We start from the raw sequence: 20,620 nt of genomic DNA, 5'->3' as shown, positions 1-20,620 counted from the left end.
CCTAGGTCAAGACCTTGTGCTAATTGCGGTAGGTTCGGCGATGATGTCGCGCATTGTAGAGTACCAAGAAGACTTCCGTACTCGCAACCCTACGGCCAGCCTTACCTAGCGAACAGGCCGCAGCCATTCCTTGGAAGGGAAGCCGCATTGGCCCTTCCCGCACCTAACGATATGAAGCCAGCCGTTCCTAGGATGGAAATAAATCCTATGGGCATCCCTAGACCGCCTGGTCCTTACGTGACCCATCCACCGAGTGATGCTCCAGTCCACTACGTGGAAGAGCCAAGTGAGGAAGAAACATATATATACCCTTACATCTCGCATGACGACGAGGGCAACGCTGTCCTCATGGATTATCGACCCATGCCGGTGATGGTGTTAGGAAGAGGATGAGATAGAGACCTAGGAGGGCAGACGCAGGATCCAGTCACCTATTGGACTTGTGGTCACCCCGGTCATGTCTCATCACGATGCCCCGAAAGAGAGCAGCAAAACAGAGACAAGGCTGACCAAAGGTACGCAGAGTGCGGAATCACCCATCTCTTTGTAGATTGCCCAAAGCGAAAGCCATCTTCTAGCTCAGCCAACGTACCATCTGTCTGATTGGGGCTGTTTGGTGTCGAAAACCTTGATGGGGAGGCCACACCTATCCCATTGCGGGTCATGACCCGAGCCCAAACGAAGCAGGCCGGTATCTCTCTGCCATGACCTAGCAATCTTGACGCAGCCTCGATAGGGAAGAAAAGCTGCAGGCGTAAGAAGAAGAGATCGGAAGCTAAAGTCGCACTAAAAACCGAGAGTGCTACGACTCTGCCTGCTGGAAAGAAGGCTTCGGACGCAGAGACTTCAGCCCCTAAGACGGCCGAAAAGGGAAGCGCTAAGGTAGGGGAATACTCGCATCCAAAGCGACAGTTAGAGGCCATAGAAAAGGTGAAGGAATGGGTGAAGGAGGCTCAAGAGTATCTCAAGGACGCTGAGCCCATCATGGAGGACGAGATCGATGATCTCTCCAGTGTAAGCATGCCAATATCACCGCTTCAACTTAAGTCGGCAGAAGCAACCGCGCCACAAGCAGTGCTGCTAAGACCAAGCCTTGATGCTACAGAGCCGCAAATCAGTCACGGCCATTGGCCAGGACAATCTAGGTTAGGGAAAAGACCGAGTATCCAACGATCTCCTGACCACGCTAGTGACTACCCCTGTAACACTTAGCCTGGGAGATCTTCTTAGGCAGCATCCTACCCTATGGCAAGATCTTAAGCAGTGGGTCAAAGGGTCACGAGAGCAGGTCATGACAAAACCTCAAGACCATGATGCAGAAATGCAAATACCGAGTTTGACGCTGCACTCTATGCCTAAATCCTTGCACGTCAATGCCTTCTGGGAAGGTTCTGAGATGCACGTAGTCTTACCGGTCCTAGCCCTAGGCGACACAACAAGAAAGGGAATCGTAGACACAGGAGCTGGGGTTAGTGTGCTTAGCCACGCAGTGCTTCAAACTTGGGGAAACCCGCCTGTCGAAACTGCTAGGTTTAATGTCACACTAGCGAACAGTATGAGAGTAAAGCCATTTGGGGTACTTAAGAATTGGCCAGTGAAGGTTGTAGGCATCCAGTTCTCTGTTGACTTTATAGTCATGAGGGGAGTGGACTACGATATCCTATTGGGCCGATCCTGGATGCGCAATGCTAGAGTCATTGAAGATTGGGGTAACGGCTTGATCTTCCTTGGCAACAGAATGGATAACGTAAGGATAGAGATGGATACTTGGAAGACCTCACCGGTCGACTTAGACGCCATCTCTGCTCTGCTCAAGGGTAACACTCGAGTCAAGGAGTCCTATGGGCCCTTGATCAAGTATATCCCATGCCCAGAGGATGAGCGGGATTGGATACACGTTCTTGCTACAATCGACCTGCCATTCTCAGACCATGAGGCGTATGAGCAAACTATGAAAACGATTGGCAAGCCTAGCGACACACTCTCCATACCAGTCTGCATGATGGCAGGAACCCTTCGGGGAAAGCCTATGCCTGTCAACTTCCAAGTCCCAACTAACAAAAGGGAACTCCAGGAGATGTTGGAATATTTGACAGACGCAGCTACAAACTTCAAACCACTCTAGGATCTCCTAGGTGAATCCAAGTGGCAATGGACCAGAGTGCATGACTTAAACCTCATGTATAATTGGGCTCTACCCCCTCCTTTTCCACCCCAAGTAGGTGGGAGAGAGAACGCGCGATGTGACAGGTGTTGGGGGTAAAGGCGCCTCCGCCGTGCCGCCTCGTGTATTACTACACTGACAGTACCCGCCACTGCACACTGCAGGTGGCGGGCGCCCGTCACGTCACTTTATTCTTTATTCTTTTAGTGACAGTTTGAATAAAGGAAGGCCCGGTCACACATTGTGACTGTTGGAGTTCCCATTTCTTGTCTCTCTCTTTCTTGCTCTTGCTCTCCCGCCATAGCTCGCGTGCAAGCTTCGATCCTTCTCACCTTTCAACTGGTATCAGAGCTTGGCATTCTCTTGCTCGAGCTCGACTCGGTGCTTCCCGACCTTCGCATCGACTCGCTTCACGCATTGGGTCTCCATCCCGGCAGCCATAGCCGACCTCTTGAGCTCCCGACTCTCCCCGGCTTCCCGAGCTCCATCCTGGCCTTCTTGAGCTTCATCAGGGCCTTGCCCTTGAGGTATTGCTTCAGCATTTGCAGGCATTTGAGTGTATTCTCAGATTGAAACAGGGCAGGAACAAAGGGCAGCCACTCTTCTTGAGCTCCATAGCTCATATCTTCCCTCCCCTTTGCATTGGGCCTTCATGGCTTGGTATGTGCCTACCTTGGGCCATCATTGAGCCCCCCATTACCCCCTTTTCAGCCCATGTGGAGCAACAGCAAGTTCAGCATCAACAGGGCAGATTGCATCATTTTTTCCAGGCTGTGAGCACTCATCTACTTCAGCTCCACACTTGGCCATTGCTTCTTGCTCTCTACCTTGATCAAGAGGGCTATAGACTTCATGTTTGATGTCATTCAAGCTTTGGGTATTGGTCTTGATCTTTCGGGGCTGATTTCTTCAGATTTGGGACTGTCATAAACTGTCATAACAGGCTGAAAACAGGGCAGCACCATTGGCATTAGCATTTGTTGCTTATACTCCATTCCGGTTGTGCTATTTGATGCCCGTATGCGGTCTACATGATGCCTAGTGCCTTGGGAATGTATGCACATGATTATGCCATGATTTTGGCTTGAAATATTGGCTGATTTGGGACTGTTATTTACTGTTATACAGTGCTGGAAACAGGGCAGCCACACTTGGCATTGGCATTTAATGCTTATACTCTACTCCGGTTACCTTGTTTGATGCCCGTATGCGGTCTACTTCCTACCCGGATGTATTGGGGATGTATGCATTTGGTTTGACCATGATTTTGGCTTGAATTCGGGGCTGAAATCTACTGTTTAGAACAGTAAATACATGCTGGAATAACAGTGGGCTGAAGGTACTTTACATGCTTTGGCACTTACCTACCGATACCGGATGTATGCTTTGAGCTTTGGCATGATATCTTTGACATTTGGGGACGACTTGGAGCATATGTATGAGATTATGGGATGCTTTTGAGCTTCGCATTAGCTCCGTCTTCACTGGCATTTGGACCGACTCGGCATGCTCGTGGACCGCCTATGCCTCATGTCTCTGCTTGACAGTTAGGCTTTTGCATTACATGCTTTGGTTCGTGACATATGCTATTTGGTTCGTGTATGCCATACCGACATTTGGAGCTTGGATTTGGATGTATTTGAGCATTCCCGGCTTACTTGATCACTGATCTTGGTTGCTATTTGGATGTCATTGAGTTGACCGAGAGCTTATTTGGGCTTATGTATTGCTTCATGGTTAATACGACCGGTGCTTCATGTATGTCATGCTCTCTCGGATGCGCTTGATGCATTGACAGGGTCACTTATCACTGGTGCTTTCTCTTGGGTTGTTTGAGCTTCTGAGCTCGCTTTGTACGCCTTTTGTGCCAGTGGGAGCATTTTACATGCTTTCTTGACCTTTGACAGTTGCATGCTATTGGAGCACTTACATGTATTTGGAGCAGTTTATGTCTTGAGCAGCTACATACACATTGAGACTTTGGGATCATACTCCGATCTTTATGGATATGCATTGATGTACTCTTGGTTCACAGGATGCTTATGAGCTGAGTCTCATATTTGGATCTTTCTCTTTGAGCAGATACCTATTTGTGTCAGGTTTTGGCAGTTACAGGAACACTTTGCCTAGAGTGTCTGGGGGTGTGCCTTTCACTGGCAGATGTTATTTTGACATGCTTTGGTGTTGAGCTCATGTTCTTTTCACTGTCATTGACCTTGCTTATGTCTGTTTCATGCCAGCTTTGGACCTAGCATTGTTTGCTTGACATATGGATCCTATTTTGGGACAATTTGCTCTCTAGATTGCATACTTGCAATTTATTACAGCAAGCGGTTATTGGTGGACTGAGTTGTACTTTTCATGCTGAAATATCCTGATTTGGTATACCGCACCTAGTACTAAGTGGGCAGCAACTTTTGGCACACTTTGCTCACCCTTTGGACCCCGTTTTGGTCATTTTTGGGCAGTTTCTGCAGTAAAACAGCAAGCAGTTTTGGACTGTTTGGGCATTTCCAGCCTGCATAATGGCGTCATCTTCGCATGATAGTGCCATCTTTAACATTACAAAGTTGGATGGTACCAACTACTCTTACTGGAAGAGTCAAATATGGCAGGTTTTGGTGCAGAAATCTCAGATTAAGCCACTTCGGTTGAGTGGGGAGCAGCCTGAAACTATGGACATTGACGACTGGCTTGAACTTGATGAGCTATGCAAGTCCACGATTGTATTGTCTCTCACTGAACAGGTACATTATAATGTATTTGAGGAAGCACAGAGTGCATGGGATCTATGGAATAAGATCAAGAATCTTTATGATAAGAAAAGTCCGGCGAGTCAGATGTACTGGTTGAAGCAGCTTATGGATCTGCGCATGAAGGATAATGCGACTATGTCTGCTCACTTGAGCCAGTTCCATGCTATACTGAAGAACCTGACTTCGCAGGATATCACCTTTGGAGAGGAAGTAACTCCTCTTTTCTTGCTTGGAACTCTAAATGAGTCATGGGATGTATTCCGCACTGCTCTTTGTGCCTCTAGTGCTACTCTAAAATTGGCAGATGTTGAGAGTGCTCTTCTTCAGGAAGAGGTGAATCGCAAAAACTTGGATGCCTCTCGTGGTAGTCATGCTTTGACAGTTAGAGGCAGGAATGACAGGTATGACCGTGGTAATGGCCGAGGCCATGACTCGCAGAAGGGTCGGTCTAAATCTCGTGGTGGCAAGTCGCGTAGTAAGTCGCGTGGACGCAATGCAAATGTCACTTGTCATCATTGTGGGAAAAAGGGCCATATTAGACCACAGTGTCATGAGTTGCGCAATGAGAAGCGCAAGGATAAGGGGAAAGATAAAGTGCAGGAGAAGTCCTCTGATCGTAGCATAGTACCTGCGAAGTCCAACGTCAAGATTGAGGAAATTAATGTCACGCAGACTTAAGAGTCCGATGGTGGTGATGAGTTTATACTTGCAGCTAGTTCTTCTGATGCTTCACACTTGACTGAGACACCTAGTATGTATGCACAGTGCTGGTTATTGGATTCAGGTGCGTCCTTCCATGTGACGCCTTACCGTGAGTGGTTTCACTCTTACCGTACTGTATCTGGATCAGTCAAACTTGGAGATGACAGGTCTCTTGATATTGTGGGCTGTGGAGATATTCAGTTGCAGTTTTCCACTGGCAGTTCCTTTTTGCTCAGGGATGTACGTCATGTACCTGCGCTTACGCGTAGTCTTATGTCTGCAGGACAGTTGGATGATGCAGGATTTCATGTCTGTTTTGGGGATTCTACCTGGAAGATTACCAAAGGCAGACTTGTGCTTCCTAGAGGCGCCAAGGCTGGCAGCCTCTATCCTCTTGTTGTATCTGGGTCTTCTGTAGACCATGTTTTGGCAGTGGGCTCTATCCCACATGTATCACTTTGGCATGCCCGTTTGGGGCATATGTCTTTGAAAGGAATGAAAATGTTATCTGGTTTGCAGTATCTTCCGCCTTTGGATTATGCATGTTTTGACTCGTGTGATCATTGTCTTTATGGTAAGCAGAATAGGTCTACGCATAAGAAATCGGGTAGGCCACGCATGAGTGAGCCCTTGGCATTAGTGCATTCCGATGTTTGTGGGCCTATGCCTTGCATGTCTATGGGTGGCGCGAAGTACTTCGTTATCTTCATTGATGATTTTTCTAGGAAAGTGTGGGCTTATCCCATAAAGCAGAAGTCCGATGTCTTGGCAGTTTTTCAGAGATGGCTTGCTCTTGTTGAGAACCAGACTGGGTATAGGCTGAAATGCCTTAGGACAGATAATGGGGGAGAATATGTCTCGCATGCTTTTGAGCAGTTTTGTGATGACAGGGGTATTAAGCGTCAGTTGACCGCCCCTTACACCCCACCCCAGAATGGTTTGGCTGAGCGCATGAACAGGACTATTCAGGAGCGTGTGCGCTCTATGCTTAGCCATGCAGGCCTACCCCCGAGTTTTTGGGCTGAGGCAGTTAGTACGTCAGTGCATGTCATAAACCGATCGCCTTCCAGTGGATTGGATTTCCAGGTTGCAGAGGAAGTTTGGGCTGGTAAGCCACCCTCTTATGCGCATCTCCGTGTCTTTGGATGTGAGGCATTCTGCCATGTGCCCAAGGACAAGAGGAGTAAATTGGATCCAAAGAGCATTAAATGCATATTCCTTGGCTATGGTGAGTCAGGAGAGATGGGCTATCGCCTATGGGATCCGCAGGCGCGGAAAATAGTACGCAGCCATGATGTCGTCTTCCATGAAGACAAGATGCACAGGCAGCCTGAGAAGGTGGTTGAGATCCGCAGAGTGATCTTTCAGGAGGAGCCTAAAGCTCCAGCACAGCCAGTAGTACAGCCTGCAGCAGTTCCTCCACAGGGCCAGGATGTTGGACAGGTAGTTAGACAGGCAGGAGAGCCTGCGGTGAGACGGTCTGCTAGAGATAGACGTCCACCTGACAGATTTCAGCCCTCTATGCATTATGTTTTGGTTACAGATGCAGGAGAGCCTTTCACTTATGATGAGGCTATGCGCAGGGGTGACAGTCACTCCTGGGAGAGGGCTATGCAGTCTGAGATAGACTCCTTGCATAAGAATGAGACTTGGGATTTGGTTGCCTTGCCTAAGGGCAAGAAGGCTTTGCCATGCAAGTGGGTGTACAAGCTGAAAAGTACCCCTGGACACCCCAAGCCGGCATACAAGGCTAGATTGGTAGCAAAGGGTTTTAAGCAGGAACATGGTGTGGACTTTGATGAGGTCTTCTCTCCTGTGGTTAAGATGACCACCCTGCGCTTAGTCTTGGCTTTGGTTGCACAGCTTGACTTAGATCTATATCAGATGGATGTCAAGACGGCTTTTCTACATGGGGACTTGCATGATGAGATCTATATGGATCAGCCTAAGGGCTTTGCAGAACCTGGCAGGGAGCACCTAGTGTGCAAGTTGAAGAAGAGCTTGTATGGCTTGAAGCAGGCACCTAGGGAATGGTATCATAAGTTTGATGCCTTTATGCAGTCACAGGGCTACAGCAGGAGTGCTATGGATCCGTGTCTTTACACGAAGAAAGCCCGTGATGGCAGTTTGCTTATCTTGGTACTCTATGTTGATGATATGCTGATAGTAGGGAAAGCTCATGATGAGCTAGATGCTCTTAAATCTCAGCTAAAGAAGAGCTTTGAGATGAAGGATTTGGGACAGGCCTCACATATACTTGGGATGCGCATTAAGCGCGATAGGCATCAGGGACTTTTGTATCTCTCACAGCGGGAGTACATTCATAAAGTCCTTGAGCGCTTCCGCATGCAGGACGTAAAGCCTATTGGCTGTCCATTACCTTCTTATGTGAAGGTATCACAGGCCGATTGTCCGCAGACAGATGAGCAGAGGGCCGAGATGGCCAAGATCCCTTATGCATCAGCCGTGGGCAGTTTGATGTATGCCATGATAGCCACTCGTCCAGATATTGCACATGCAGTTGGTGTTGTGGCACGCTATATGGCTACACCTGGCAGCAGACATTGGGATGCCGTGAAGGGTATCATGAGGTACCTGAAGGGCACAGCAGATATGTGTATTTGCTATGGCAGCCAGGATACAGGGGTCGTGGGGTACACTGACTCCGATTATGCAGGACATGCAGATAGTAGGAAGTCCACTTCTGGCTATGTATTCACCTATGCTGGAGGGGCTATCTCTTGGATGTCCAGGGTTCAGAAGTGTACGGCTTTGTCTACCACTGAGGCCGAGTATGTTGCAGCCACTGAGGCTTGCAAGGAGGCCATATGGTTAGGCCGTCTAGTTGCTGACCTTGGGATTGATGCTACACCTACACTGCATTCGGATTCTATGAGTGCCATTCAGTTGGCTAAGAATCCGGTCTTCCATGCGAAGACAAAACACATTGAGGTGAGGTATCACTTCATACGTGGTGTCGTGGAGGACAGGTCTGTTGACCTTGTCAAGATCTCCACTGACGAGAATCCTGCAGATTTGCTCACGAAGAGCCTCACTACTGAGCGCTTTGCCTTCCTCAGGAGGTTGATGGGCGTTGGATGAGATGTCACCTTTCCTCATCCCTTGTACCTATGTACATTTGTACTGTCTTTTCTTTTTCTTTTCTCTCTCACTAGGGCAGATTCGCCTTTAAGTGGGAGGTTGTTGGGGGTAAAGGCGCCTCCGCCGTGCCGCCTCGTGTATTACTACACTGACAGTACCCGCCACTGCACACTGCAGGTGGCGGGCGCCCGTCACGTCACTTTATTCTTTATTCTTTTAGTGACAGTTTGAATAAAGGAAGGCCCGGTCACACATTGTGACTGTTGGAGTTCCCATTTCTTGTCTCTCTCTTTCTTGCTCTTGCTCTCCCGCCATAGCTCGCGTGCAAGCTTCGATCCTTCTCACCTTTCAACAGGCCCTCCAACTTAGACCCTCGGGCAGTAATGGCCCTACACGAGCATAGGTCTTCACTTGCAAAGCAGCAAACAGAAACCCATACCCAAACAAAGACAAACAGAGACCCTAGAACCTCAATGGGCCCATCTAGCCAACAAGGGCAAAAAGGCCATACTGTAAAAACACATACATGTTGCATTCAGATTGTATCTAGTCAAAGGGGAAAGCAACAACATCAAGCTACAATAGCAAGATGGGCTAGATATGACAGTCCTGACGAGAGATGTACCTTGAGCAACACTGCACAGACAACCCAAGACATTGGTGGAGAATCCACGTCTGGTCAGGCAAGTGGGGACTCAAGGGCATCTGCCAGAAGGCTTAAATTTACAAGCCAAGATCCGGAAGATGAAGACTTAGTACCACCTGCTTATCTTAGGGTCAAACTGACTACGAAAAGAGAGCATACTATTGATACTCTAATTGATGAAGGAGCAAATTTTAACATCTTGACCTATGAATCATGGACCATACTAGGCCAACCAGAGCTCACACCGACTAGTGCAACTCTTAGCCCTTATGGGGGACACCCACAAGCACTCATAAGAAAGTGCAAAATCCTTGCGACAATTGAAACGGAAAGCTTGCCTATCCTATTTCATGTTCCTCCAAATAGTGCTAGCTGCGGGAAAGAAACCCTCCTAAGAAGACCCTTCAAAAGGGCGACCAAGTGTGAGGCCGACTATGTAGCACAGAGGATACACCTGACACTACCAGGTGGAAGGATAGTCACGACCTTTAGCGAGGGTGACCTCATCGAACCTCGAGGGAAAGGCAAGCAAGGTTGAACAATGAGAACCAGTGAGTGAGGCCATGCCTGAAACAAGAAGGTCAAGAGACAATGCCAAGGACGGGCTTTGGACTTACAAATATCGTAGAAGACCCCAAAAGGAGCCCAAGCCTTATAGACGCAGGCATCGATGGAGGGTCAACACAACACCGCGATGGATATCCAAAGCGTTGCTTCGTGCTCAAGGGTATTATGCACGCAACCGATGGATTTGGGTACCAAAACCCCCTGCAAAACCATCTCTATCAGAAGCCCCAATTATGGCAAAAGCAAAGAGGCGTAGGAGGAAACCTAAACGAAAATCCAAGTCTCGAACCAAAAATATTGGAGTGATTGAGCCCCTCACGATTGAAATCAAGAAACCGAACATGACCTATCAAAAAGTAGATCCTCAACCCAGCATGTTTAGCAAGCATATATCAGAGGTAACTGTCGAGCGCACACGAGGCCCACTAGTTCCCAAGGAGCCTTTGACTTCCCAAGAAGATAATGAGCACCACAGGCACAACATTGCTCATGATAAGGCTGATTGCTCAACAAAGCTAATGACAGAATCGTCTAACAATCACGAGCAGATTCTCCAGTTAGTGCCGAGCCCACGTAGGAGTCCCAAATCTCCTACATCATCTTCACCTAAATTGGTGCGCAGATCGGACGCAGATAGCTCACGTGGTGAATCCCGGAAGGTCCCCAAGAACAAAGTACTCTACTTTTTAGCACAAAAACCCATGTAAAAGCAAGCATGACATGAGACAAGAGACAAATTGGGTTCAATCTCCCCCATGCCTTATGTGAGCGCTTCACAAAGCATGTATTTAATGTATATTTCCAATCTTCATGCTCAAAAATAGCCCAATTACAAAAATATGACAAGCTTTTAGCTTTTGAGTTTGCTTTCTACCAAAAATAGGAAAATAAAGCTATTGGACGGTGCCCATAATGTCTGGCACGCCCAATCTCAATGTCCAAATAGAAATAACATATCCAGGCGCATAAGCGCATACAAAATAATAATAAATAATCAATGTCTCAATAGACATAACAAAATATAGGCGTGGCGCCTATCAAAATATAGTCCAAAGGTCGAAAACCCGCTAGACTCCAATGCTTTCCTCCGCCACTGCTGCTATCTCTACACATCAATTGAAGCATTCACAATCGTTAGTAAAATAACACAATTAAACCGACAAAAGTGAATACCTAGCAGTCTTCAGCTACATAAATAAATCAACTGGTTAGAAATAAATCCTAACCTTAATTTATTACGAGTGCGCACTCTAAACTCATAAACGTTTATTAATTTAATATGCATTTTGCGGAATCACCCGCTATGGAATCACCCATGTACACACTAAATTAATGAAACGCCCGAAAAGGACAGGCGTCCCCATCAACTTCTCGCACAAAGAATCCTCTTTGCGTATGAGCCCCGATCATCTAGGTAAGTTTACGGAATCCACCGTAAAACCTCACGGAATCCACCGTGGAATATGCCTCCTGGCATCATACCCCCGGGTTGGGATAGCAATTGACCTCAATTGCTATTAGCTCAATGTGGAGCTAACAGAGTAGGGAAAGCATTTAAGTCTCTAGCGTGCATCCATTGAGCTTCCTCTACAGGATGGTTCTTAAATTTCACTAGATATCTAGAATACCTTCGGCCAGTTCTAGTGGTCATGTAGTCAATGTCTATAATGGCTTCTGGTTCAAGTATTTCAGTCTCTTCTTCTAGTAAAGGTGGGTTTTCATAGACAGGGTGGATAGGTAATTGTCCTCTAAATGGTCTCAATAAACTAATATGAAATGTATTATGAATTTTCCAATGAGATGGCAATTTTAACTTGAATGCATTGTCATTAATCTTATGAATGATTCTAAATGGTCCGTAAAATCTAGGGGCTAATTTGACAACTGGATGTCTATCTACACTTTGCAGTCTACGCTTTTCTATTCTAAGCCAAACATAATCATCAATTTTGAAATTCATGGCTTGTCTTTTCTTGTTGGCTTGTTTGGTATATGATTGTTGGGCTTTAGCAATCATATCCTTGACCTCATCAAAAATAGTGTTATGCATAACAGCAATATCATCGGCACTTTGTATTCTATTAGACAAAGATGCAACAGGTGTAGATAATCTATGTCCATAAATAACTTCAAAAGGTGCTTTCTTTGTAGATGTGTGCGGTGTATTGTTGTATGCAAACTGTAATAAATGCAAATGAGTATCCCATGTCTGAGGTTTAGAGATAGTGTATGCACGTAAAAGATCTAAAATGGTGCTATTTGTGGCTTCTGTTTGTCCATTTGTTTCTGGATGAAATGCAGATGAGAAATCAATCTTTGTGCCTAGATTTGCAAACAGTGTAATCCAAAAATTATTACAAAATCTAGAATCTCTATCTGAAATAATCACTTTCGGCAATCCATGGTTAGTAAAAATAGTTTTCAAGAATAACTGTGCTGCTTGTGATGCTGTTAAAGTTTTCTTACATGCAATAAAATATGCTTGCTTACTAAATCTATCTACAATTGTCCAAATCATGTCATGGTTAGATTTAGTATTTGGTAACCCAGTAATGAAATCCATAGATATATGTTCCCAAGGTTTAGATGGAATAGACAAAGGCATTAATAACCCATACTGTTTACCATGATGTCTTTTTATTCTTTGACAAATCAAACATTCAGAAACAAAATTAGATACATCTGCATCCATATGCGGCCAATAAAAATCTTCAGTTAACATGCGTAATGTAGAGATGATACCTCTATGACCTTGATATGGGGGACAATGAATTTCATTCAAAACAAAAGATCGGAATGGAATAGTAACACACAGTCTCTTTTCAAAGAACATGAATCCATCATTATATGACAATGAATCAACAGGAATGAAATTATTTTGAACTAATTTTTGCCAATCAGAATGAAAAGTAATATCCTGGTGATATGTGTCTTTCATAGCAATCAAAGAATCAAAAGATATGATAGAAATATTATGAATTGCAGGTCTTCTACTCAATGCATCAGCAACTACATTTTCTTTTCCAGGTTGGTATTGAATGATAGGATGGAAACTTTGAATGAATGAAGCCCATTTGATATGACGGTCAGAAATTTGGGGTTGGCTAAGTAGATGTCTAATGCTTTGCTGGTCGGTCTTTATCATGAATTCTGAACCCATTAAATAATGCTTCCATTGTTTTAATGCTTGGACAACTGCTAAGAGTTCCTTGTCATAAGTGGAATATTTGAGCTCAGAGGGTTTCAGCTTAGAACTAGAATATGCTATTGGATGGTTGTCTTGCATTAATACGGCTCCTATTCCTGATCCGCTAGCATCAGTCACAACTAGAAAAAATGGTCTATTAAAGTCAGGCAATTGTAGAACAGGGGCATTGGTCAATGCACGTTTGAGTAAGTCAAAGGATTTCTACTGGTTTTCAGTCCATTGATAAACAATGCCTTTCTTAAGAAGTTTGGTCAATGGTAAAGCAAGTAATGAGAAATTACGTACAAACTTCCTATAGAAACTAGCAAGACCAAGGAATGAACGTAATTCGTGTACATTTTTAGGAATAGGCCAATGCAATATTGCATCAATTTTCTTAGGATCAACTTTTATTCCTTCTTTTGATACAATATGACCTAGATATTCTATTTCTGTCTTAAAGAATTCACTCTTGTCAGGATTTGCAAACAATTGATTTTCTTTCAGTAATTGAAAAACTAATGATAAATGCTCATAATGCTCTTTTTCACTTTGACTGAATACTAAAATATCATCAAAGAAAACAATCACACAATATTGATATTTTAGAAAAATACGGTTCATCATTCTACTGAAAGTAGCAGGTGCATTAGTTAATCCGAATGGCATGACTAAAAATTCGTAATGGCCAAACTGTGTCCTGAATGCAGTTTTAAATATGTCGGATCTATCAAGCCTCACCTGATGATATCCAAACTTAAGGTCAATTTTACTAAATATAGAAGATCCTTGCAGTTTGTCCATAAGGTCATCAACTCTAGGTATAGGATACCTATTCTTTACAGTGATCTTGTTTAATGCTCGGTAGTCAATACACATCCGGTAAGTATTATTCTTTTTCTTGACTAGGAGCACAGGTGCACCGAATGGAGAACTGCTAGGTCGAATTAAGCCTCTATTTAGTAATTCTTCTACTTGACTCTGGATTTCTTTTTGCTCTATTTGATTGTGCCTATATGGGGCTTTGCAAGGTGGTTGTGTGCCAGGTATTAGGTCAATCTTATGGTCTTCTGGACGGGATGGAGGTAAACCTGGTGGTAGGTCTTCTGCAAAACAATCCTTGAAATATGAAAGAAATTCCTTATGCCTAGGGTGCATATAAGTTTCTTTTGCGTGCAATTCATTCACCCAAATGAGATATGATTTAGTATTCTTGCGCAGTGCACGTTTTGCTTGAGTATGCGAAAGCAGTGGAAACATATGAGATGCATGCATACCAAATAATGTAATAGATTTTCCTTGAAAATTTATATTCATTGTGTGTGTGGAATAATCTATATTGGGATTATGTTGGTGTCTCCATGGCATTCCTAGAATAATGTCGCTTGACTGTAATGGGACAACTAAGAAATTTCTTCTTTCAATATATGGACCAATTTGAATTTCTAAATCTTGAACTTCTTGTGTGCCATTGTACCTAGTGCCTAAAAATGCAGCTTTTATACGATAGTGCGTAGGTACAGTATGCAATTTCAATTCCTTTACCAATTTTGCTGAAATAAAGTCATGGGTACTACCGTCATCATGCAATATAGTTCTTTCTTTTCCATGCACCATACATTTCATAGTCAACAATGAATGTAAAGTAGGCATACCTGGTAAAGTGTCGGAAGTAGTAGTAGGATCATCCTCTTCTTCAGTGAAATCCGGCATATCCTCATGCTCTTCTTCGTCCATAGCTCCAAGGTAGTTGATATGTGCTGATGGCTTCTTGGAATGACAATTTGCTGCGAGATGCCCTGGCTGGTGGCACTTGTAGCATACGATGGGCTTGGCTTTGGTCACATTATTTGCAATGGCTGGGAGTCTGGGTATATTTGGATTTGCTTGTTGGATAGGCTTAGGATTTGGATTGATAGTGGATGGTAATGCAGGTGGTTTAGGCCAATTCTTGCGGAAAGATGGTGATGAAAAATGACCTGGATTAAACCTTCTGAAATTGGAATTGAATTGTTTAGATCCATAATTACCGTTTGCTTGGAATTGTCTGTGGTCGTCGATCTCTTCCACGTAACTTATCTTCAGTGTCGTGAGCTAAGGAGATGGCGTCTTCAAGGGTAGCAGGCTTGAACATATTCACCTCAGCGTAGTAATGTCCAAGAAGTCCAGACATATACTTCCGCTTATGTGTCGTCTCTGGTACGTCTTCAAGCATGCGTAGCTGTAGGAGTGCATTCCAAAAACGCTCTGTATACTGTGGAATAGGCTCACGATCGCGCTGTTGAAGTAAATCCCATTGCTTGATAGCCTTCTCATGAAATTGCGGTGGTAGGAAATTTTGCATGAACTTCTTCTTGAAATCTTCCCATGTAGCAGGACATTCTATGCTCTTGCGGACTACAGTCCACCAAAGTGATGCTCTGTCTATCAGATGATTAATAACACACTTGATTTTATCTTTCTCGGGATAAGTTTCCTCATGGAAATAGTCATCAAACTGGCTAATGAATGATAAAACAGTCTTTCCTTCTCTTATGCCATTGAAAGTACGAAACTTGAAACTTCGTTTACTTATCTTGGATTCCTTGCGAATGGTTTGTGCTTCAAGAGTGGCGTCGATGGTACGGCGAATCAAATCTTCAGCTTGAGGTTCTTCTTTATCAGTGGACGCTCCTTGTAGCTTTGTCAATTGCGCTTGCAAGGCTTGCCTAGCTCTTCGCTCTTCTTCCAATTGCAGCATGATAAGATCCAGCTTTTGTTCCATGGTAGGCTCGGGTAGATCGTCTTCAGCCATAGGATCATCCATATGTGGGGTAGTCATCCTGTAAAACTCAACAAACCTTTCTCACTCAAAATCAGTTAGCGGGATGAGCGTAGCTCAAATTTGGGGTTACAAGGCTATGTATTTTTGGGTATTTTCTTCTTCAATTTTCAGAAATTCTGCAATATTTCTGTCTCCGTTTGCTGAAAGTACTTCAACGAACTTGTAGATAGGTAGAACAGCTTGCTGCGGACAACTTTCCAGTTCAGAGTTTTTGCATACGAACAAGTCTTCTATGAGTTTTAAGCACTAGTCAGTTATGATTTAGTCTGACTTGCAGAGTTGCAGACTTAACAGACTTGCAGAGTTGTTGACTTGCTGGACTTAGGCCGACTTGCAGAACTTGCAGTACTTGATTCCAAGTGACTTACTAAACTTGACTTCTGGAGTGCGAGACCCGGAGTTTACAGACTTGTTTGCCTTAACTGACTTGCAGAGTTTGGAGTAACTTAAGCTTAATGAATTAAGCTTAAGCTTAATAAGCTTAAGAAGGAGAAAACAGGCCGTCGTTTCTGATCGTGAGGGGGGGGGCCGTTTTTTTTTTCTCCACGCGTGATTTTCGGGACGTCCTCTTACAGGTCGATTTGAATTTTGGAAGCTTAATAAGCTTCTTAAGCTTTGTCTTAAGCTTTTTTTTTAATGAAATAATGAGAAAATTAGTCAAGCTTATCTGTAACTCCACGACTTCATGAAGGAGGTGTTTGAGTGGTCCTCCGCCTGCAGAGATTGGTCCTTCGCGATCTGATAGTAGAAACAGGGGTTCTTGATCGCCAGAAGTCTGCCTGTATCGACGGTTCGCGACGATATTGACTGTAGAGGCCGTTTGTTCCTGGAGCTCCGCCTTCGCCCGAGATTGGTAGCGATTGGAAGCCCTTGATCTCTGCTCCGCTTTGATACCACTGGTGCGCAGTGTTGGGGGTAAAGGCGCCTCCGCCGTGCCGCCCCGTGTATTACTACACTGATAGTACCCGCCACTGCACACTGCAGGTGGCGGGCGCCCGTCACGTCACTTTATTCTTTATTCTTTTAGTGACAGTTTGAATAAAGGAAGGCCCGGTCACACATTGTGACTGTTGGAGTTCCCATTTCTTGTCTCTCTCTTTCTTGCTCTTGCTCTCCCGCCATAGCTCGCGTGCAAGCTTCGATCCTTCTCACCTTTCAACTGGTATCAGAGCTTGGCATTCTCTTGCTCGAGCTCGACTCGGTGCTTCCCGACCTTCGCATCGACTCGCTTCACGCATTGGATCTCCATCCTGGCAGCCATATCCGATCTCCCCGAGCTCCCGTCACTCCCCGGCTTCCCGAGCACCTTCCCAGCCTATTGAGGCACCTTCAAGGCATTGATACTGAGGTATTTGATCATTCTTTCAAGGTTTTATTTCAGTCTACAGGTTGCAAACAGCAAGGGCAGCCATGGCTTCAAACCCTTGAAGCTTATTCTCCTCATATTGTGCCTTACACCTATCAAGGCTCAAAGAGGCTTGTCATAGGCCTTTGATAGGCCCTTCTTGAGCCCCCCATTACCCCCTTTTCAGCCCATGTGGAGCAGCAGCAAGTTCAGCACCAACAGGGTAGATTGCATCATTTTTTCCAGGCTATGAGCACTCATCTACTTCAGCTCCACACTTGGCCATTGCTTCTTGCTCTCTACCTTGATCAAGAGGGCTATAGACTTCATGTTTGATGTCATTCAAGCTTTGGGTATTGGTCTTGATCTTTCGGGGCTGATTTCTTCAGATTTGGGACTGTCATAAACTGTCATAACAGGCTGAAAACAGGGCAGCACCATTGGCATTAGCATTTGTTGCTTATACTCCATTCCGGTTGTGCTATTTGATGCCCGTATGCGGTCTACATGATGCCTAGTGCCTTGGGAATGTATGCACATGATTATGCCATGATTTTGGCTTGAAATATTGGCTGATTTGGGACTGTTATTTACTGTTATACAGTGCTGGAAACAGGGCAGCCACACTTGGCATTGGCATTTGATGCTTATACTCTACTCCGGTTACCTTGTTTGATGCCCGTATGCGGTCTACTTCCTACCCGGATGTATTGGGGATGTATGCATTTGGTTTGACCATGATTTTGGCTTGAATTCGGGGCTGAAATCTACTGTTTAGAACAGTAAATACATGCTGGAATAACAGTGGGCTGAAGGTACTTTACATGCTTTGGCACTTACCTACCGATACCGGATGTATGCTTTGAGCTTTGGCATGATGTCTCTGACATTTGGGGACGACTTGGAGCATATGTATGAGATTATGGGATGCTTTTGAGCTTCGCATTAGCTCCGTCTTCATTGGCATTTGGACCGACTTGGCATGCTCGTGGACCACCTATGCCTCATGTCTCTGCTTGACAGTTAGGCTTTTGCATTACATGCTTTCGTTCGTGACATATGCTATTTGGTTCGTATATGCCATACCGACATTTGGAGCTTGGATTTGGATGTATTTGAGCATTCCCGGCTTAGTTGATCACTGATCTTGGTTGCTATTTGGATGTCATTGAGTTGACCGAGAGCTTATTTGGGCTTATGTATTGCTTCATGGTTAATACGACCGGTGCTTCATGTATGTCATGCTCTCTCGGATGCGCTTGATGCATTGACAGGGTCACTTATCACTGGTGCCTTCTCTTGGGTTGTTTGAGCTTCTGAGCTCGCTTTGTACGCCTTTTGTGCCAGTGGGAGCATTTTACATGCTTTCTTGACCTTTGACAGTTGCATGCTATTGGAGCACTTACATGTATTTGAAGCAGTTTATGTCTTGAGCAGCTACATACACATTGAGACTTTGGGATCATACTCCGATCTTTATGGATATGCATTGATGTACTCTTGGTTCACAGGATGCTTATGAGCTGAGTCTCATATTTGGATCTTTCTCTTTGAGCAGATACCTATTTGTGTCAGGTTTTGGCAGTTACAGGAACACTTTGCCTAGAGTGTCTGGGGGTGTGCCTTTCACTGGCAGATGTTATTTTGACATGCTTGGTGTTGAGCTCATGTTCTTTTCACTGTCATTGGCCTTGCTTATGTCCGTTTCATGCCGGCTTTGGACCTAGCATTGTTTGCTTGACATTGGATCCTATTTTGGGACAGTTTGCTCTCTAGACTGCATACCTGCAATTTATTACAGCAAGCAGTTATTGGTGGACTGAGGTGTACTTTTCATGCTGAAATATCCTGATTTGGTGTACCGCACCTAGTACTAAGTGGGCAGCAACTTTTGGCACACTTTGCACACCCTTTGGACCCCGTTTTGGTCATTTTTGGGCAGTTTCTGCAGTAAAACAGCAAGCAGTTTTGGACTGTTTGGGCATTTCCAGCCTGCATAATGGCGTCATCTTCGCATGATAGTGCCATCTTTAACATTACAAAGTTGGATGGTACCAACTACTCTTACTGGAAGAGTCAAATATGGCAGGTTTTGGTGCAGAAATCTCAGATTAAGCCACTTCGGTTGAGTGGGGAGCAGCCTGAAACTATGGACATTGACGACTGGCTTGAACTTGATGAGCTATGCAAGTCCACGATTGTATTGTCTCTCACTGAACAGGTACATTATAATGTATTTGAGGAAGCACAGAGTGCATGGGATCTATGGAATAAGATCAAGAATCTTTATGATAAGAAAAGTCCGGCGAGTCAGATGTACTGGTTGAAGCAGCTTATGGATCTGCGCATGAAGGATAATGCGACTATGTCTGCTCACTTGAGCCAGTTCCATGCTATACTGAAGAACCTGACTTCGCAGGATATCACCTTTGGAGAGGAAGTAACTCCTCTTTTCTTGCTTGGAACTCTGAATGAGTCATGGGATGTATTCCGCACTGCTCTTTGTGCCTCTAGTGCTACTCTAAAATTGGCAGATGTTGAGAGTGCTCTTCTTCAGGAAGAGGTGAATCGCAAAAACTTGGATGCCTCTCGTGGTAGTCATGCTTTGACAGTTAGAGGCAGGAATGACAGGTATGACCGTGGTAATGGCCGAGGCCGTGACTCGCAGAAGGGTCGGTCTAAATCTCGTGGTGGCAAGTCGCGTAGTAAGTTGCGTGGACGCAATGCAAATGTCACTTGTCATCATTGTGGGAAAAAGGGCCATATTAGACCACAGTGTCATGAGTTGCGCAATGAGAAGTGCAAGGATAAGGGGAAAGATAAAGTGCAGGAGAAGTCCTCTGATCGCAGCATAGTACCTACGAAGTCCAACGTCAAGATTGAGGAAATTAATGTCACGCAGACTGAAGAGTCCGATGGTGGTGATGAGTTTATACTTGCAGCTAGTTCTTCTGATGCTTCACACTTGACTGAGACACCTAGTATGTATGCACAGTGCTGGTTATTGGATTCAAGTGCGTCCTTCCATGTGACGCCTTACCGTGAGTGGTTTCACTCTTACCGTACTGTATCTGGATCAGTCAAACTTGGAGATGACAGGTCTCTTGATATTGTGGGCTGTGGAGATATTCAGTTGCAGTTTTCCACTGGCAGTTCCTTTTTGCTCAGGGATGTACGTCATGTACCTGCGCTTACGCGTAGTCTTATGTCTGCAGGACAGTTGGATGATGCAGGATTTCATGTCTGTTTTGGGGATTCTACCTGGAAGATTACCAAAGGCAGACTTGTGCTTGCTAGAGGCGCCAAGGCTGGCAGCCTCTATCCTCT

The sequence above is a fragment of the Lygodium microphyllum genome, chromosome 11 (genome assembly GCF_053477565.2).
Source record: "Lygodium microphyllum isolate KBCC chromosome 11, Lygodium_microphyllum_v1.1.10, whole genome shotgun sequence".
NCBI classification, from domain to species: domain Eukaryota; kingdom Viridiplantae; phylum Streptophyta; class Polypodiopsida; order Schizaeales; family Lygodiaceae; genus Lygodium; species Lygodium microphyllum.
This window is presented reverse-complemented; position numbering follows the sequence as displayed.